Here is a 22443-nt window from a genome sequence, read left to right as displayed (position 1 = left end):
GCCCCAAGTGGGAAGGGTCGTATCTGGTAATAGCAACCGGAAGACCTAGTTCCTATCAACTTAAGAATCATGAAGGGCACAAGCTGCACACCCATGAAATGCCGAGCACCTAAGGAAGTACTTTGTAAGAAAAATCCAAGCCAAGATCAGACAATGTAAGATTGTGATTAGTTGAAATTTTATGAACAAATTTCGAATGTTGAGTTATTTTCTCTCCTATAAACAACCTAAATCAGATAAGCCCAGTCTCTGGACCACCACGAACAATAAAGAACAGGGATCAAGCCATGAGCTTTGACCTGCTAACAGCTATTCTCCACCAAGTCTAAATGACTTGCCGAGTTACGTGGATTACAGAATGCCTTGGTGAGGGAGCAGAGTCCTCGGGCTCTGCCAACCTAAAAGTGCCAATCCTCTAAGTATAAAGCACAGGAATCGAGCCATGTGCTCTGACTTGCGAAAAGCTATTCTTAATGCAGTCTAAATGACTTGCCGAGTTTCGGGGAATATTTGAAATGCATTGGTGAGGGAGCAGGGCCCTCAGGATCTGCCAACCTATAAGCGTCAATCCACGAAGTATAAAGCACAAGACCCCAGCCAAAAGCTCTGACATGCAATATGTAAAATGCGTTGGTGGGGGAGCAGGCCACTCGAGCTCTGCCAACCTATAAGTGCCAATCCTAGAAGTATAAAGCACAGGAACCGAGTCATGAGCTCTGACTTGCTAACAACTATTCTCAATACAGTCTAAATGACTTGTCGAGTTTCGTGCTATATGTGAAATGCGTTGGTGAGGGAGCAGGAACCATGGGCTTTGCCAACCTATAAGTGGCAATCCATGACTTATAAAGCACAGGAATTGGGACATGAGCTTTAACCTGCTAACAGGTAATCTCAATGCAATCTAAATGATTTCCTGAGCTTCGTGCTATACGGAATGCGTTGGTGAGGGAGCAGGGCCCTTGGGCTCTGCCAACCTATAAGTGCCAATCCTCGAAGTATAAAGCACAAGAACCGAGCCATGAGCACTGACTTGCTAACAACTATTCTCAATGCAGTCGAAATGACTTGTCGAGCTTTGTGCAATATGTGAAATGCATTGGAGAGCTAGCAGGGCCCTCCAGCTCTGCCAACCTATAAGTGCCAATCCTCGAACTATAAAGCATAGGAACCGAGCCATGAGCTCTGTCTTGCTAACAGCTATTCTCAATGCAGTCTAAATGACTTGTCCAGCTTCGTGCAATATGACAAATGCATTGGAGAGCGAGTAGGGCCCTCCGGCTCTGCCAACCTATAAGGGCCAATCCTCGAAGTATAAAGCACAGGAACTGAGCAATGAGCTCTAACCTGCTAACAACTATTCTCAACGCAGTCTAAATGACTTGCCGACCTTCGTGCAATATGTGAAATGCATTGTTGAGGGAGCAAGGCCTTTGGGCTCTGCCAACCTATAAGTGCCAATCCTCGAAATATAAAGCACAGGAACCAAGCCATGAGCTCTGACTTCCTAACAACTATTCTTAATGCAGTCTAAATGACTTGTCGAGCATCGTGCAATATGTGAAATGCAATGGTGAGCGAGCAAGGCCCTCGGGCTCTGCCAACCTATAAGTGCCAATCCTCGAAGTATAAAGCACAAGAACCGAGCCATGAGCACTGACTTGCTAACAACTATTCTCAATGCAGTCGAAATGACTTGTCGAGCTTTGTGCAATATGTGAAATGCATTGGAGAGCTAGCAGGGCCCTCCAGCTCTGCCAACCTATAAGTGCCAATCCTCGAACTATAAAGCATAGGAACCGAGCCATGAGCTCTGTCTTGCTAACAGCTATTCTCAATGCAGTCTAAATGACTTGTCCAGCTTCGTGCAATATGACAAATGCATTGGAGAGCGAGTAGGGCCCTCCGGCTCTGCCAACCTATAAGGGCCAATCCTCGAAGTATAAAGCACAGGAACTGAGCAATGAGCTCTAACCTGCTAACAACTATTCTCAACGCAGTCTAAATGACTTGCCGACCTTCGTGCAATATGTGAAATGCATTGTTGAGGGAGCAAGGCCTTTGGGCTCTGCCAACCTATAAGTGCCAATCCTCGAAATATAAAGCACAGGAACCAAGCCATGAGCTCTGACTTCCTAACAACTATTCTTAATGCAGTCTAAATGATTTGTCGAGCATCGTGCAATATGTGAAATGCAATGGTGAGCGAGCAGGGCCCTCGGGCTCTGCCAACCTATAAGTGCCAATCCTCGAAGTATAAAGCACAAGAACTGAGCCATGAGCACTGACTTGCTAACAACTATTCTCAATGCAGTCGAAATGACTTGTCGAGCTTTGTGCAATATGTGAAATGCATTGGAGAGCTAGCAGGGCCCTCCAGCTCTGCCAACCTATAAGTGCCAATCCTCGAACTATAAAGCATAGGAACCGAGCCATGAGCTCTGTCTTGCTAACAGCTATTCTCAATGCAGTCTAAATGACTTGTCCAGCTTCGTGCAATATGACAAATGCATTGGAGAGCGAGTAGGGCCCTCCGGCTCTGCCAACCTATAAGGGCCAATCCTCGAAGTATAAAGCACAGGAACTAAGCAATGAGCTCTAACCTGCTAACAACTATTCTCAACGCAGTCTAAATGACTTGCTGACCTTCGTGCAATATGTGAAATGCATTGTTGAGGGAGCAAGGCCTTTGGGCTCTGCCAACCTATAAGTGCCAATCCTCGAAATATAAAGCACAGGAACCAAGCCATGAGCTCTGACTTCCTAACAACTATTCTTAATGCAGTCTAAATGACTTGTCGAGCATCGTGCAATATGTGAAATGCAATGGTGAGCGAGCAAGGCCCTCGGGCTCTGCCAACCTATAAGTGCCAATCCTCGAAGTATAAAGCACAAGAACCGAGCCATGAGCACTGACTTGCTAACAACTATTCTCAATGCAGTCGAAATGACTTGTCGAGCTTTGTGCAATATGTGAAATGCATTGGAGAGCTAGCAGGGCCCTCCGGCTCTGCCAACCTATAAGTGCCAATCCTCGAACTATAAAGCATAGGAACCGAGCCATGAGCTCTGTCTTGCTAACAGCTATTCTCAATGCAGTCTAAATGACTTGTCCAGCTTCGTGCAATATGACAAATGCATTGGAGAGCGAGTAGGGCCCTCCGGCTCTGCCAACCTATAAGGGCCAATCCTCGAAGTATAAAGCACAGGAACTGAGCAATGAGCTCTAACCTGCTAACAACTATTCTCAACGCAGTCTAAATGACTTGCCGACCTTCGTGCAATATGTGAAATGCATTGTTGAGGGAGCAAGGCCTTTGGGCTCTGCCAACCTATAAGTGCCAATCCTCGAAATATAAAGCACAGGAACCAAGCCATGAGCTCTGACTTCCTAACAACTATTCTTAATGCAGTCTAAATGACTTGTCGAGCATCGTGCAATATGTGAAATGCAATGGTGAGCGAGCAAGGCCCTCGGGCTCTGCCAACCTATAAGTGCCAATCCTCGAAGTATAAAGCACAAGAACCGAGCCATGAGCACTGACTTGCTAACAACTATTCTCAATGCAGTCGAAATGACTTGTCGAGCTTTGTGCAATATGTGAAATGCATTGGAGAGCTAGCAGGGCCCTCCAGCTCTGCCAACCTATAAGTGCCAATCCTCGAACTATAAAGCATAGGAACCGAGCCATGAGCTCTGTCTTGCTAACAGCTATTCTCAATGCAGTCTAAATGACTTGTCCAGCTTCGTGCAATATGACAAATGCATTGGAGAGCGAGTAGGGCCCTCCGGCTCTGCCAACCTATAAGGGCCAATCCTCGAAGTATAAAGCACAGGAACTAAGCAATGAGCTCTAACCTGCTAACAACTATTCTCAACGCAGTCTAAATGACTTGCTGACCTTCGTGCAATATGTGAAATGCATTGTTGAGGGAGCAAGGCCTTTGGGCTCTGCCAACCTATAAGTGCCAATCCTCGAAATATAAAGCACAGGAACCAAGCCATGAGCTCTGACTTCCTAACAACTATTCTTAATGCAGTCTAAATGACTTGTCGAGCATCGTGCAATATGTGAAATGCAATGGTGAGCGAGCAGGGCCCTCGGGCTCTGCCAACCTATAAGTGCCAATCCTCGAAGTATAAAGCACAGGAACCGAGCCATGAGCTTTGACTAGCTAAAAGCTATTCTTAACGCTGCCTAAATGACTTGCCGAGCTTCAGGGAATATTTCAAATATGTTGGTGAGAGAGCAGGGCCCTCGGATCTGCCAACCTATAAGTGCCAATCCACGAAGTATAAAGCACAAGACCCGAGCCAAGAGCTCTGACATGCTAACAACTATTCTCAACATATATTAAATGACTTGTCGAGCTTCGTGCAAAATATGAAATGCTTTGGTGAGGGAGCAAGGCCTTTGGGCTCTGCCAACCTATAAGTGTCAATCCTCGAAGTATAAAGCATAGGAACCGAGCCATGAGCTCTGACTTCTTAACAACTATTCTTAATGCAGTCTAAATGACTTGTCGAGCTTCGTGCAATATGTGAAATGCAATGGTGAGCAAGAAGGGCCTTCCGGCTCTGCCAACCTATAGGGGCCAATCCTCGAAGTATAAAGCACAGGAATCGAGCCACGAGCTTTAACCTGCTAACAACTATTCTCAACGGAGTCTAAATGACTTGCCGACCCTCGTGCAACATGTGGAACTTGTTGGTGAGGGAGAACGACCCTCGAGGTCTACCAACCTATAAGTCTCAATCCACGAAGTATAAAGCACAGGAACCGAGCCATGAGCTCTGACTTCCTAACAACTATTCTTAATGCAGTCTAAATGACTTGTCGAGCTTCGTGCAATATGTGAAATGCATTGGCGAGCGAGCAGGGCCCTCCGGCTCTGCCAACCTATAAGTGCCAATCCTCGACGTATAAAGCACAGGAACCGAGCCATGAGCTCTGACTTGCTAACATCTATTCTCAATGCAGTGTAAATGTCGAGCTTCGTGCAATATGAGAAATGCATTGGCAAGCGAGAAGGGCCCTCCGACTCTGCCAACCTATAGGGGCCAATCCTCGAAGTATAAAGCTCAGGAACCGAGCCGTGAGCTCCGACTTGCTAAAAGCTAATCTTAACGCAGTCTAAATGGCTTGCCGAGCTCCATGCGATATGAGAGTTGCATTGGTGAGTGAGAAGGGCCCTCCGGCTCTGCCAACCTATAGGGGCCAATCCTCGAAGTATAAAGCACAGGAATCGAGCCACGAGCTTTAACCTGCTAACAACTATTCTCAACGGAGTCTAAATGACTTGCCGACCCTCGTGCAACATGTGGAACTTGTTGGTGAGGGAGAACGACCCTCGAGGTCTACCAACCTATAAGTCTCAATCCACGAAGTATAAAGCACAGGAACCGAGCCATGAGCTCTGACTTCCTAACAACTATTCTTAATGCAGTCTAAATGACTTGTCGAGCTTCGTGCAATATGTGAAATGCATTGGCGAGCGAGCAGGGCCCTCCGGCTCTGCCAACCTATAAGTGCCAATCCTCGACGTATAAAGCACAGGAACCGAGCCATGAGCTCTGACTTGCTAACATCTATTCTCAATGCAGTGTAAATGTCGAGCTTCGTGCAATATGAGAAATGCATTGGCAAGCGAGAAGGGCCCTCCGACTCTGCCAACCTATAGGGGCCAATCCTCGAAGTATAAAGCTCAGGAACCGAGCCGTGAGCTCCGACTTGCTAAAAGCTAATCTTAACGCAGTCTAAATGGCTTGCCGAGCTCCATGCGATATGAGAGTTGCATTGGTGAGTGAGAAGGGCCCTCCGGCTCTGCCAACCTATAGGGGCCAATCCTCGAAGTATAAAGCACAGGAATCGAGCCACAAGCTTTAACCTGCTATCAACTATTCTCAACGCAGTCTAAATGACTTGCTGACCTTCGTGCAACATGTGGAACGCGTTGGTGAGGTAGAAGGACCCTTGAGCTCTGCCAACCTATAAGTCTCAATCCACGAAGTATAAAACTTAGGAATCGAGCCATGAGCTCGGACCTACTCACAGCTATTCTCAACGCAGTCTAAATGACTTGCCAAGCTTCTACAATATGTGAAATGCATTGGTGAGGGAGTAGGAACCTTGGGATCTGGCAACCTATAAGTGGCAGTCCATGACGTATAAAACACAAGAACCGAGACATGAGCTCTGACCTGCTAACAACTATTCTCAATGCAAACTAATTGAGTTGTCGAGCTTCGTGCAATACGAAATGTGTTTGTGAGGGAGTAGGACTTTTGGGCTCTGCCAACCTATAAGTTCCAATCCTCGAAGTATAAAGCACAGGAACTGAGCCATGAGCTCTGAATTGCTAACAACTATTCTTAATGCAGTCTAAATGACTTAACAAGCTTCGTGCAATATGAGAAATGCGTTGGTGAGCGAGCAGGCCCCTCCAGCTCTGCCAACCTATAAGGGCCAATCCTCGAAATATAAAGCACAGAAACTGAGAGATGACCTCTAACCTGCTAACAGGTATTCTCAACGCAGTCTAAATGACTTGCCGACCTTCGTGCAATATGTGGAACGCGTTGGTGAGGGAGCAGAGCCCGAGGGCTCTGCCAACCTATAAGTGCCAATTCTCTAAGTATAAAGCACAGTAATCGAGCCATGAGCTCCGACTTGCTAAAAGCTATTCTTAACACAGTCTAAATGATTTGCCGAGCTTCGGGGAATATTTGAAATGCGTTGGTGAGAGAGCAGGGCCCTCGGGATCGGCCAACCTAAAAGTGCCAATCCATGAATTATAAAGCACAATACCCGAGCCAAGAGCTCTGACATGCTAACAACTATTCTCAACATAGTCTAAATGACTTGTCGAGCTTCGTGCAATATATGAAATGCCTTGGTGAGGGAGCAAGGCCTTTGGGCTCCGCCAACCTATAAGTATAAAGCACAGAAACTGAGCCATGAGCTCTGACTTCCTAACAACCATTCTTAATGCAGTCTAAATGACTTGTCGAGCTTAGTGCAATACGTGAAATGCATTGGTGAGCGAGCAGGGCCCTCTAGCTCTGCCAACTTATAAGTGCCAATTCTCGAAGTATAAAGCACATGAACTGAGCCATGAGTTTTGACTTGCTAACATCTATTGTCAATGCAGTGTAAATGACTTGTCGAGCTTCGTGCGATATGAGAGATGCATTGGTGAGCGAGAAGGGCCCTCCGGCTTTGCCAACTTATAGGGGACAATCCTCGAAGTAAAAAGCACAGGAATCGAGCCACGAGCTTTAACCTGCTATCAACTATTCTCAACGCAGTCTAAATGACTTGCCGACTTTCGTGCAACATGTGGAATGCGTTGGTGAGGGAGAAGGACCCTCGAGCTTTGCCAACCTATAAGTCCCAATCCACGAAGTATAAAGCATAGGAATCTAGCCATGAGCTTTGACCTACTCACAGCTATTCTCAACGCAGTCTAAATGACTTGCCGAGTTTCGTGCAATATGTGAAATGCATTGATGAGGGAGCAGAAACCTTGGGATCTGCCAACCTATAAGTGGCAGTCCATGACGTATAAAGCACAGGAACCGAGACATGAGCTCTGACCTGCTAACAACTATTCTCAACGCAATCTAATTGACTTGTCGAGCTTCATGCAATATGGAATGCGTTGGTGAGGGAGTAGGACCTTTAGGCTCTGCCAACCTATAAGTGCCAATCCTTGAAGTATAAAGCACAGGAACTGAGCCATGAGCTCTGACTTGCTAACAACTATTCTCAATGTAGTCTAAATGACTTGTTGAGCTTCGTGCAATATGTGAAATGCATTGGAGAGTGAGCAGGTCCCTCCGGCTCTGCCAACCTATAAGTGCTAATCCTCAAAGTATAAAGCACAGGAATCGAGCCATGAGCTTTGACTTGCTAACAACTATTCTTAATGCAGTCTAAATGACTTGTCGAGCTTTGTGCAATATGTGAAATGCATTGGTGAGCGAGCAGGGCCCTCCAGCTCTACCAACCTATAAGTGCCAATCCTCGAAGTATAAAGTACAAGAACCGAGCCATAGCTTTGACTTGCTAATATCTATTCTCAATGTAGGTCAAATGACTTGTCGAGCTTTGTGCAATATGAGAAATGCATTGGTGAGCGAGAAGGGCCCTCTAGCTCTACCAACCTATAGGGGCCAATCCTCGAAGTATAAAGCACAGGAATTGAGCCACGAGCTTTAACCTGCTAACAGCACTACCATGTGGAAGGAACCCTAGGCTAGAGGAAGGAACACACCATGTGCATGGGACACCATGAAAATAGCTCAGGCATGCATAAAGACCTCTATTTCAGGCAAGCCAAAACAAAGCACCCACTGTGCCTTGAAACCACCTTGCAAGACACTGCCTACCACAAGCCATACTGTCGGCTTCATTGCACTCATCGTTGTGTCCCAACATGCCTAGCCACCTTGGTCCGTTCACAACACCACTGGCCGCCACACGAAGCAATCGGCGTCTTATCGAGACGCTCTCTCTCTCTCTCTCTCTCTCTCTCTCTTCAGAGTTTCTCCACCATGCACGTTGGAAGTGGAGTGCGCCACAGTGATTTTTGGCTTGAACCATTGTCCCCAAGCATGCCGTCGTTCCTCTCTCAGTAACCTTTGCTACCAACACTTTTTTCCCCTCTCGCGTGCATTTCTCTCAAACTTATTTTTACAAAGGGTAAGCTTTGAAGTTTTAATTACCTTGCTCACCTTAGTGTGTTAGCCGATTTCTTTTATTGGGTTGTTCACAAGGGCTTTTGGTTTTGGGCTAGATATATATTGAACTTGTGTTTGACTTGGTTTTATGTTAAGATATTATTATGTTAGGCATATATTTTAAATTGGGCTTGGTTTTATATTATTTAAATATATATAAAATTGTTATTATATTTTTTTTTATGGGTTAGATTTTTAAGTTAGATTGATTTTAATTGTGGCAAAACACCACTATAATATTTTGTTGTAGGCTAGGTTCAAAAGAGAATTTAAGTGTGAATCCCTTAAGTAGGCAATGTTCGAGAAGTCACTTTGTGGTTTAGTCGTAACTAGGTTAGAAGAATTAGAACTAAAAAGTTGTTGTCGTGGAGTTGTTTAATTGTGTCATTTATTTAGATGTGTCTGTTTATTTGTTTTAATAGTTTGTATTAATTATGCTTAGGTGACGATCAATCTTGCTTGACACTGTTGTGAGATTTTTCAGAAAAATTGAAGAGCCAAGTCAGCAGGGTTCTTATTCTGGACTTTGCGTAAGAAGCAATGGACAAAGGTTGACTTGTGGAAAATATGGATGTTTGTTTTAAAAAGAAATGTAGAAATAATCTCAGTTATATGTTCTGCATTACTCATGAAATTTTTATAAAAGAGAAAATATTTTTTGTCATGACTGGTGTAGACGTGAGCAAAACTTTTTGGATTCTGTTTCTGAACTATGCAAAAAGTGTGAATGTGAAATCTTAAAATTGTGCATGTTATGTGAAGATGTTTTGAATCTGTTTTGTTTATGTGAAGATGCTTTGAATCTGTTTTGATTATGAGAAGATGATATGAATTTGTACAGTACTCTGTTTTGACATGATGTGACATCCGAAAAACCTTTGGCATGACATTCTATTTCTGTTCTGTTCTATTAAGGCCCCCCACAGGTGATAATAGTGGTATACAGCCCTAGCATGGGTGATACAAGTGGTATACGGCTCTGCCACGAGTGATAATAGTGGTATATGATCCTGCCACAAATGATAGTAGTAGTCTTTATTTTGATAAGTTGTGTTTCAGTTATACTGCACCGAAGGACTTTTGTTCACGAATGATTCTGAAACTGTCGCTCTGATATTCTGATTTGTTTTGGGATTTGCATTCTAAACTCTATGAAAATGTTCATATTTACATACTAGTATGTGTTCTCTACTTACTGAGTTGTTGATAACTCACCCCTTATCTCAACAAAATTGTCAGATGTTTTCAATTTTTTAGTTGAGGATCAAGAATAGGAAGCATGCATGGGTAGACTGTGGAAGCATAGCAGATTAAGTATAAGGAGGGTACCTTGATTCTTGTAGAGTTTATTCAGCAATTTTTTTTCTCTGTTATCATGGTTTTGGAAGGTTGACGTTTATTTTGAGACTTTATGGTGTTCTTAGTTAATTATTTTTGAGTAGTTGGTTTAAAATAAGGAGATCTGTGTAATAAAAAAATTTGAGTTTATATCTATACTGTGAGATATGATTTTAGGTGACAATTAGTAACTTTCCTACTCATTTAGGACCGGGGCGTTACATGCATGCACCAAGCTGTCCTCCTAACGTGTAGTTATTGTAATTGCCCTTGATTGTAGCGTACCACGTGTATATAAGAAATGTACATGTAATTGTATTCGAGAAATCAATATAGAATATTCTATACTCTTTTAACGTCGTATCCCTCATTCTCACAACAACATACTTGCTTAAACCACCGTGAACCCATCACCACGAATAGTCCAATGCAGCCGAAAGAGTAGTCTTTGTCACCCAAGCAGCTGCCGCATGTCAAAATAGCCTGTTTTAGCAACCCAAAAATAGAGCATCCTAAACTATTAAATCCTATGCCAGAACCTCCACCCAGCCACTATCATCCCTCCTCTGAGATGCACTGTGGTTACAACCATTGTCAGAGCCAGCAAGCCTTTACACCATAATGTCGTGTTGCACCACGCGTACAAGCGACGCCACATCTTCCCTGCTGCCGTTGCCACGTACAACCACCAATGTGACCACCACATCCACCTTAGTTCCTCTTTCTCTCTCTCTCTCTCTAACGTAGTTTATGGCTAGTAGGTAATAGGCTAAGCCTGTGATTAATGTGAACAAGCACATGTTACGAGCTTATGTTCGGGAATTTTGATTTGCATCCAGGATTACTATATTTAAGCGTCCCAGGTCACATGAATTCGCACAAATGGTTTAGGGTTGATGATATTTTACATTCAAATCAAAAGAAAATAAATGTCTAGAACTGGAAATATCTTTAGGGTTATGATGATTTTAGGCTTTATGAAATATAGATTATTATAGTATTTGGAGTTTAAATTACAAACTTTGTGAGTAATTAGAGATTTATCATACAATTAGAAATTTAAATAAGTCACCTAATTTATAGGTGACGATTGATATAACTTGGCATTTTGGCAAGAAAATTTAGAGAATGTTAAAAAGTTCAATTAAGCAGTGTACCTATATACATACTAGACTTTGCCAAAAACTTACTAAGATTGATTTTATGAAAATTTGCATATGTTATTATGAAATCAATCTTGGTTATTTTTTTGCAATAATCTCTGTATCTGAACATAAAAATATGACATTTTATCTTAACTAGTGTTGACATAAGCAATGTTTTTACACTATTTCTCTACAGCATAAAATGTAAATATGAAGTCTTCGATTTTTATTTGATTTATATGATATTTATTGTCTTTTCAGTATTCTATTATGTTATTGTATTGTATATGAAAACCTTGAGACATAATATTTCATTCTACTTTGGTTACGGGCCCTGCCACGGGTTATAGTTGTGGCCTATGATGTCTGACCGACCTTGTCACGATTGTAAAATTATGGCCTCTCATTTCTGAGTTCACTCATTTTGGTGACAAGGTGATTTATGTTCAGCGCAAGCACTATTTTGAGCGCAATCACTTTGATGACAAAATTATTTATGCTCTACTTGTCAATTTGCAGAATGCCTAACCCGGCCACAGGGGTAAAGATGCCCACTATTTTGAGTGCAATCACTTTGATGAAAAGTTAGTTTATGTTCTGATTGCCTATTCGCAGAATGTACAACTCTGCACAGAGATAAACATGGCCCCTGTTTTGAGAGCATTACTTTGGTAACAAAATAGTAATTTATGTTTTGCTTGACTAATTGTAGATACGCACAACCCTACCATGGGATAAACATTGACTCTGATTTTGTTTCTATTTCTGATAACATTTTAGTTATGCTTGTGCCGAAAGTCTATTGTATATATTACTAATTGTAATGAAATGCTTTTGAAAATACCTCTGCCCTATTTTGTTTAGAATTGTCTTTATATGCATGAACTCATGTTTACACACTAGTATAGGTTCACTATTTACTGAGTCGGTGGATGTAATACCCGAGTCCTACTTGGAAAAAATTTATGTTATTCATTTATTTAAATTAAATTATTTTCTATGTATTTTAAATATAAGGGTCTTCATTAATCTGATTTTAACATGTATATTTTCTATGTTTAAACGAGACTTGGGAAAAAAAAAAGGAGGAAGGGTATATTTGTACTTTTGGTGTTATTGATCTACCCTTTAGCATTATTATTTTGTGTATTAGTAAATTAATCCATTTTAATCCCATCAATTGATCTGGTAGGTAGGAAATATCTTCCCGTTGCATTGCATCTCAGCCGTCCACCTCATCTTCACTTAGCCTTAACTGAAAGCCCCTTACCTTGGACGCAGATCACTTGTTTTCAGTTTCTACTTTCCTTCGTGCGTCTCTACCTTGGCCTCCTCTCCTGTCCGTCTCTTCACTTTCAAAGGGTGGAACCCTAGCCTAAATCTCCTCAAGGAAAGGGATAAACATAGGTAAGCTTTTGATTTTTGCTTTCCATTCTTGAAAAATTTGGTTCTACACGGAATGGCAACCTACAGTTGCTCTGAAAATTCTGTTTGTGTTTCCAGCCGGGAGTCCTCCTCCATTACTTCGGATCACACACTTCCATTTCTTTGTTTTGATACTTAAATTCGCACCTTGAGAAGAAGAAGAGCAAGTCAGGTGTAAGGTTCAACTTGCTGCACTTCCAGAATATTGAGCAGACCACTCTCACCTCCAGCTCAAAGATGACTCATCCATCAAATTCCATCTCAGCAGCCAAGCTTCCAGAAGGTTCAGGAGTCACGTAGAGTAATAGGTTGGCTGTGTGCTGATTCGGTTATGATGAAAATATTGTGTAGTGCTCTAGCGAGGTGTCTGTTGTAACAAGCTCTGCAATATTCTCTGTACAGCAGCGTGCATACCAGCCGCTTGCTATTTTGCCTACAACGATTCTGTACAGCCGTGTATTTAAACACTACTTGTATTATTTTGAAAATTAATGAGAATCAAATATTCATTTTCTTAAAACTCTATCACGGCAACAGAGCAGAAAAACGACTAACGTCCTCCATGGGTACCTCCGAAAAAAATTCTTCCCCCACCCTCCATCATCCCAGCAATTTCTCTCATCTTGTTTCCGTTGAGTTAAGCTCCGACAATTACCTTATTTGGCGAGCGCCCAAATCATCCCCTATCTCCATGGCCATGAACTCTACCACTTCATTGATGGCTCCTCTCCCCCTCCACCTCTGGTACTTCCAACTTCTTCTCCCTCATCGTCACTCTCTTCCCAACCACAAACAAACCCAGCTTACCTCCAGTGGCGTCGCACAGATCAGATGCTCCTCAATGCCCTACTTTCATCTCTCATCGAACCTGTTCTTCCCAAACCATTGCTTCTCGCACATCCCGTGAACTTTGAATCAATCTTGACACCATGTTCACTTTTCAATCTCAAGCCAAAATTTTTCAAATGCGCCATCAACTAACCAACCTCAAAAAAGGCTCTCTCTCAATTACTGATTACTATCAAAAAGTGCGTCTCCTTTCCGATACCATGACTTCTGCAGGTGAACCACTAAGAGATTCTGAAGTGGTTTCCTACATCCTCAATAGTCTAAAGTCTGAGTTTGAAGCCTTTGTGATTGTTGTTACTACCCGTCCAACCCCTATCACATCTGCTGAGCTCTTCAACCTTCTTCTTATATTTGAAAGTCGAGTTTCCCTCACCTCTATCCAGCATGGTCTTCTTCCTCAGCCCTCTGCAAACATCACCACTATCTCTTCCCCAAGTGGTGGTCGAAGTAACTATCGAGGTAGTTGTCAAGGTCATTGAGGCGGACGAACTCGAGGGGGCCGTTCTTTTAATTCCCTTCAACAATCTCTCCAATCTTCTAACAAACCCACTTGTCAGGTGTGCAACAAAGTTGGGCATGTTAAACCTCCAAAATCTTTCTCTGCCAGCTATACCAGTGCACAATCCTTCCCTGATAGACAATGGTATCATGATTCCGCTGCTACAAATCATCTCACTTCTGACATGCAAAATCTCAACATCTCTACCGAGCCCTACTCAGGTGATGAACACATTAAAATTGGCGATGGCAATGCTCTTTCTGTGACCCAATTTGGTGATTCTCAGTTCTTTACTTCTAACTCCAAATTTCTTCTTCGAAATCTGCTTCATGTCCCTCAAATTACAAAAAATCTTATCTCTGTGAAACAATTTTGCTATGACAACTATGTATTTTTCGAGTTTCAAGACTCTTTTTTCCTTGGGAAGGACAAGCGGACGGGAACTCCTCTACTCAAAGGCCCAACACATAATGGCCTCTAAGTTTTTCCATCTCCAACTCCTCTCAAGTCTGAACTTGTTGCTCTTGTTGGAGAAAGGACTACCTTAGCTCACTGGCATCACCGTCTTGGTCATCTTTCCCTTTGGCTTGTTTCACATATTTTGAAGACCAAGTACTTGCCATTTCTCCCCTCTCAATCCAACTTTTTTTGCACTAGTTGTCCTCTTGCCAAGTGTCGGCAATTATCTTTTAAAACTTCTGTTTATAGGTCTCCAGGACCTTTGCACTTAATTTATGTTAATGTTTGGGGACCATCCCCTTATATATTAAGAGTTGGTTTTCGGTATTACATTTCATGTGTTGATGATTATAGTCATTTTTTTATCCACTTGCTTCTAAAGGTTATGCCACCTCCACTTTCCTTCTTTTTCAAAAATACGTTGAACGTCTTCTAAACACTAAAATCAAAATCTTTCAAAGTGATTGGGGTGGCGAATTTCACCCTCTAACCCGTGCACTCAATTCTCAAGGAATCATGCATCGTCTATCGTGTCCTCATACTCACCAACAAAATGGTGTCGTTGAGTGGAAACATCGTCACATCGTTGAAACTGGTCTTGCACTCTTAGCAACGGCATCCTTACCTTACAAAATTTGGACGGATGCTTTTCAATCCTCTGCCTATTTAATTCATTTTCTTCCCACCTTCAATCTTAAAAATAAATCACCTCATCTCCTTCTTTACAATCATGAACTAGATTATTCTTCCCTCAAAATTTTCGGTTCTGAGTGTTGGCCCAACCTTTGGCCATATAACAATCACAAAATTCATTTTCGATCTACTCAATGTCTTTTCCTCAGCTACAGTCCTATGCACAAAGGATATAAATGCCTAGACCTCTCATCAGATCGCATGTACATCTCCCAGGATGTCATCTTCAACAAAAACTCTTTCCCTCTTTCATCTCAGTCCCCTATGGCCCACACTCACCCCTCACAGAACACCTCACATTCACCCACTTACTTACCATCAATTCTTGGCGCACGACCCTCTCTCTCTCCTCAAAGCCCAACTTCCTCTCAACTAAGTCTAGCCCCTCTACCAAGCCTAACTCCAACACTTTCTTCTTCACCCACCCATTCCTCAGACTTATCTTCCTTAGACCTACCTTCATCGACAAATCATCCTCCCGAAACTTCCTCTACACTTTCTCTTCCCCTACCGAGATCACCCATTATTACCAGATCCAAAACCAACTCTTCCAGACCCAAAAACTTCACAGACGGCCTTATACCTTACCCACCCACTCGTCAATGTCTTAGCACCTCTCTTGAAATTCCAGACGAACCAACATCGTACAATGTTGCTGCTCGTTTTCCAGAATGGCGTAATGCCATGTCCACTGAATTTCAGGCACTTATTCAGAGTCATACTAGGACTCTTGTTCCCCCTCCCCCTTCCTCTAACATCGTTGGTTGCAGGTGGGTATTTCGCACGAAGCGCAGAGTCGACGGCACCATAGAACGACGGAAGGCACGACTCATTGCCAAAGGGTTTCACCAATAGGAAGGCATTGATTATTCTGAAACTTTTAATCCTGTTGTAAAACCCACAACCATTCGGCTTGTGCTGTCCCTAGCTATCTCCCATGGTTGGCCACTCCGTCAATTAGACATTCAAAATGCCTTTCTTCATGGAGACCTCACTGAAATCGTGTATATGGCTCAACCCATAGGTTTCATTCACCCTGACCACCCAGAGTATGTTTGTTGCTTTCGAAAGGCCATCTATAGCCTTAAGCAAGCTCCTAGAGCTTGGTTTGCACAGCTCAGTTCATGTTTATGTCAATATGGTTATAGTCCATCAAAATCAGATCCATCTTTGTTTGTTTATTTCTCTCAGTCCATTACAATTTTTGTTTTAATCTATGTTGATGCCATAATTGTCACCAGCTCTCATCCCTCACAAATTGATCATCTCATTGCTTTCCTTGCTTCAGTTTTTCCCATTAAAGACTTAGGAAAATTGTCTTATTTCCTAGGAATTGAAATCACTTATCTGTCTGATGGGATTCATCCATCACAAAGGAAATATATTCGTGACATCCTATCCAGGACTAACATGCTTACTGCCAACAGGGTGACTTCTCCAATGGCAACTTCAAGTCATCTTTCCCTTTCAGATACACCTTTCTCTGATCCAACACTTTATAGAAGTGTTGTTGGAGGTCTCCAATATCTCTCTTTGACTTGTCCTGATATTGCCTTCTCAGTCAACAAAATTTATCAATTCATGCACAATCTGAAACACTTTCATTGGCAAGCTGTCAAACGACTTCTTTGATATCTGAAGCAAACAATAAATTTCGGACTCCTCATTCACAAATCCTCAACTCTCCAGCTTCAAGCCTTTTCCGACGCAGATTGGGCAGGTTGCTTAGATGATCGTCGCTCTACCAGTGGCTATTGTATTTTTCTTGGTCAAAATATGATTTCTTGGAGCTCTCGCAAGCAACGCATTGTTGCTCGCTCAAGTACTAAGGCTGAATATAAATCTCTTGCAAACACAACAGCCGAACTGATTTGGATTCAATCCCTCCTAAAAAAGCTTCATGTTTTTCTTCCCAAACCCCCATTACTTTGGTGTGATAATCTTGGTGCAACATATCTTTCCGTTGATCCCGTACTTCATTCTCGCACCAAACACATGGAAATAGATTTCCATTTTGTTCGTGATCGTGTAGCTGTAAAAAGCCTCCAGGTTGCATTTCTTCCATCAAAGGAGAAATTAGCTAACATTGTAACACCCCGACCCCGAGGGTCCGGAGAGTTAACTCATAAAACCTGATAATCAACTCTAACAAGGCTAGAGTACTTCCAAATTCAAGAATTTATCCATTTTCCCAAACCTCAAATCGAACGTATATACTTCAATTAAATAAATCAAATAAACTCATCTATCCAATATTCAATCCAACAACCCAAATAAAATCAACTCTTCTTCATGTCTCAAATAACAACTAGAAATAATATAACATTAACATAAGTATCCATAAACCGTCTAAATCCATTGAAGCAAACTTAAGAAAGATAATTAACCTCCAACACCAATACTAATATCATGAGATACCCAACAACAAAACAATGCTAATCTTCTCCATAGACTCTAATACTGATCTTCAGCTGAGCCATCGATGTCATCTGAAATATTATGAAGATTAACGGGGTGAGTTATCAACAACTCAGTAAGCAGAGAGCATATACTAGCATGTAAACATGAGCATTTATAACATTTGATAAGCCGAACAGAACATTTACTTTCAGAATGTAGAAACAAAACTTGTACAAAAACATTAGAGCGAAATTTTCAGAAAAATGAACTTATTCCAAAAAGAACTTCCGTTGGCATTTCCAAACTGAAACATTATAATTAAATCATCTCTTAGCATCACATCGGGACAATACCATGTTTAACCCCCGTGGTAGGGTTATAAACCACCATTATACCCGTGGCTGGGCCATATTCCATGTTTCACCCCCGTGGTAGGGTTATAAACCACCATTATACCCGTGGCTGGGCCATTTTCCATGTTTCACCCCCGTGGTAGGGTTATAAACCACCATTATACCCGTGGCTGGGCCTTAACAGAAACAGAACGGATTTCATCGAAAATCCGGTTACAATCATATACAGAATCAGAACATCATGCCAAGATTCTCAGATGACACATCATATCAAAACAAAACACTGAAAAGTTTCAGATCATTTCACATGTTCGAGATAAACATAAACAAAATATTCTCATTTGTTCATAACAAAACTTCCAGATTTTCATATTCGCTCTTTATATAGTTCAGAAATAAAGTACACAAAACTAACTCATGTCTACACCAATCATGACAGAAAAACACTTTCCTTTGTATAGAATTTATGCATATGCAGAATAAACATTTGAGATTGTTTTCAGATCATCTCTTTCAAAAATTAAATACATTTATTCTCAACGTCAACCTCCTTTCATTTATTTTATGTAAAACTAGTATATAAACCCCGTTTACCTGGACTTCTTAGCTTTTCAGAAATTTCTTCAAAAAATGTTGAGTCGACTAATAATCGTCACCTATAAAAAAATAATCACACAATTTCCGTAAGTTTTCAACTAATTACGGATTTCCATATTTAAGCCTAAGCTTCTAAAATAATCTATCTTAATTTCTCAAAACTTAAAAATCCTCATAATCCCAAAGTATATCATTACTTCATAAAATCACCAATATCCACCACAACCCACGTCATACACAAAACACCAATATTTAAACCCGAACAGCCAACAAATCTCATAGTCTAAACCAATCATACTAACAACTCCATCACCCAACCCAATCAACCCCGTTACTCCTCGGACTCAGTCCGGCAAAACCAACCAGCAATTAAAATACAGTGTAATGTGCTAGTGCAAAAATACATTAAATTCACGAGAATTCTTTGAAAAAAAATACTTACATTGCTATATAATGATTTCCGAAGGATCACGAAACTGAAAAAGGCGACGTCTGAGCAACACCACAGTGTAAAATACACTGTGGCCGTGGGTCACAAATACCCACTTTTCAACGGAGACAAACGAAGACCCCAAAATGATAGGGTAGGGCCTAGAGAGGTCGGTGAAGCCAATGGTGGTGGTGGTTTGCCGTGGATGACGGCGCAAATGGTGGTTTAAGGCCAAAAATGTACAAATCGGAAATGGACTTGGTGGGGCTTCACCGGTGACGGATCGGAGCTGGGGTTGGGTCCAAAGGGTTGCCAAGAGGTCAGGGATGAAGTGGTAGGAAGATGGTGGCCAATGGTGGCGCGACGGCGGCGCGCGAAGGAGGTGAAGGCCGCGGCTTCAAGCCGTGCGTGGAGGCTAACGGTGGCTCGGATGGAAGTGAGGTTGGTAGGGTGAGGTCGCCGGCGGCAGGGGAACCAAATGGAGGGGGCGGTGTCGACCACGGCGGCTCGACGGCGGTGGGCTGGGTGGAGGCCGAAGTCGCACGGGGAGAGAGAGAGGGTCGGGCTCGCGCGGGAGAGAAAGAAACCGAAGGAAAAAAAAAAGAGAAAAGAAAAAAAAAGGAAAAGAAAAGGAGAGGAAAGAAAAAAGAGGGAAAAAGAAATGAGGTCCAATCCTTATAACTTGGGTCACGAAAATGATCCAACGGAAACGATTTTAAAACCATAAGTTAAATAAAATAATTTAAACGTAATGGTAAAGTCAAATTGAAATAATTAAATCACCCAGTGATTAATTTAAATATTAAAAGCAATTTAAATGCATAACAATAAATAAATATCAAGAAAGCACACAATAAAATAATTTTCACCAAATTAACAAATTAAAATCATAGAAATAAACTCACTATAAATCCAACCAATTTTAAAATAAGAGGATAGATTTTTGAATAAATAATAAAAATCCTTCAGTAAAAATTACACTAAAATACGGGGTGTTACATCCTTCCCCCCATAAAAAAAATTTCGTCCTCGAAATTTGTAAGGTCAAACATCACGCTAAAGCAGGATGCCAGATACAACTCAAAACACGCTCGAAAAGACCATACCAACAACAACTCCCAACAAGCATGAGTAATGTTCTCTCAAGTCTATTTTCATAGGCAATTCCATCATACTCGTATTAGTCCCCCAGTGGCACAACACGTCCAGTATTCTTAGGGTGGCAATACTATCCAAAATCTCATCTTTCCACAAGAGCCTTTACACAACATCCAAGGAATCCCAATGATTATTACTATTTTCGTAACACGATCTGCGCTAACCTCAATCGACTCTTATGTTAAAACTCACAAACCTTAGTTGAATTCTACAGGTTGGTAACCTATTAGCCACTTCGAAAGTTAAACATCAATAAACATTTCCATCATCCAGACCTATTATCTCAAAATCAACAAGAATTATATCCTAATTCCGCACCACCAAAAGTTTAATCTCTAATTCCTTAAGATCAGCATAAGGTTTGAATCCTTAAATATAACACAACATAATACCATTGAGTACGAGGTAGCTCAACGCCTACTAACCAAAAAAAAAACTCTCACCACATTTGGTAGAAAAATTCTTTATCTCCAAAACGATGAACTATTACACACTTTCCTCAAACTCACCAAGAATTAATTCCTGGATCTGCACCAACTATTATCCTTAAATCTGCTATGGATCTAATCCCAAAACCTACCACTAAAACCTCGAATTAATAACAATTATTATCCAAACTGGACCAATACCTTCAATCCTCAAAGAAATAATTCCCTTAAAATTTCCTATATTAATAACTCAACTTCGATCAACCCCATTAATGGTCACAGATTAATCAGTCTCCAAAATAAATCAAGCTAACACTCCAAGCTTGCAGAATTAAAAATTTCAATCTCATTATAAATCAGTCCTTCAAATTGCAATTCTAAGATCTTAAATTATATAAGAATCAATTTCTGAAATCTGTAAGATCGATGAACTTATATCCAATAATAAAACAATTGACTCCCAAAGCTTTCAAAATCTAAACATTAAACGATAACAATCATTTCCGAAAATCTGCAAAACCTTAAACTTTTGGTGAAATTTCCGTAAGTCTATCTTTAAAGTTTGTTGAACTTACAATCTTCTATTCTAAAGCCTCGTGTCATACATCCATGAAATCGAAAATCTCAACTATCTTACTCCCCAAATAGATCACCCAGACTATGTCGTTCCTTTCAAACCTTGATATTATAAATGCACACCAAGTTGATAAAAGTTCAAGTTTACTCTGCTAAATATAACAAAAGCGTTCTCAGTCATACCATCATCCTGCCATAACTTAATCCTTAACCTGCTTTTCAGCTTCGAACGAAACGAACAAAACAAAATAAACTTAATAAATATAATAATATAATTTCAATTCAAATAAAATAAAATCAAACAAAACCAAATAAATTCAAGTTAAATAAAAATAATAATTTCCAATTAAACCTTTAAACTTTTATGGTACTGCACACATAGTTTTACCCAAACTTAGTCATATCATTAATCAGCACATATAGTCATTCCTACCATCTAATATTATAAACTCGACATCGCTCTAAACTCTCTTTCGTCTTTAGAAATCTAACCTCAAAAATCTAAACCTTAAATTAATTTTATAAAGATTATCTCCTACAGTCCACCAAGTAAGCTTGTCGGATCTAAAATCCTTAAACCTCAAAATCTCGAAACTCAATCATAGAGTCTGTAAAATCTAAACCTCCAATATCCACATAATCATCTCTTATTCTTTAAAATTCTACACCTCAAATCTGAAGTTTCTTCTTAAACCCACAGATATCTAAACCTCCAAGGTTTATAGTATGCAGAATCTCTAACCTGGCTCTGATACCATCTGTAACACCCCGACCCCGAGGGTCCGGAGAGTTAACTCATAAAACCTGATAATCAACTCTAACAAGGCTAGAGTACTTCCAAATTCAAGAATTTATCCATTTTCCCAAACCTCAAATCGAACGTATATACTTCAATTAAATAAATCAAATAAACTCATCTATCCAATATTCAATCCAACAACCCAAATAAAATCAACTCTTCTTCATGTCTCAAATAACAACTAGAAATAATATAACATTAACATAAGTATCCATAAACCGTCTAAATCCATTGAAGCAAACTTAAGAAAGATAATTAACCTCCAACACCAATACTAATATCATGAGATACCCAACAACAAAACAATGCTAATCTTCTCCATAGACTCTAATACTGATCTTTAGCTGAGCCATCGATGTCATCTGAAATATTATGAAGATTAACGGGGTGAGTTATCAACAACTCAGTAAGCAGAGAGCATATACTAGCATGTAAACATGAGCATTTATAACATTTGATAAGCCGAACAGAACATTTACTTTCAGAATGTAGAAACAAAACTTGTACAAAAACATTAGAGCGAAATTTTCAGAAAAATGAACTTATTCCAA

General features: G+C 40.9%; 1 long non-coding RNA gene across 1 annotated transcript; it reads left to right on the top strand.

Annotated features, from left to right (window-relative positions):
- The first annotated feature begins 12505 nt into the window (after positions 1–12505).
- On the top strand, positions 12506–13171 carry LOC118344285. The gene is made up of 2 exons (XR_004798044.1): positions 12506–12633; positions 12730–13171. It is a non-coding gene; the product is annotated as an uncharacterized LOC118344285 (long non-coding RNA).
- The last annotated feature ends 9272 nt before the right edge of the window (positions 13172–22443 follow it).

The sequence above is a fragment of the Juglans regia genome, chromosome 13 (genome assembly GCF_001411555.2).
Source record: "Juglans regia cultivar Chandler chromosome 13, Walnut 2.0, whole genome shotgun sequence".
Classification (NCBI taxonomy): domain Eukaryota; kingdom Viridiplantae; phylum Streptophyta; class Magnoliopsida; order Fagales; family Juglandaceae; genus Juglans; species Juglans regia.
The sequence above is the reverse complement of the archived record's forward strand: the minus strand, read 5'-3'. Positions and strand labels throughout refer to the sequence as shown.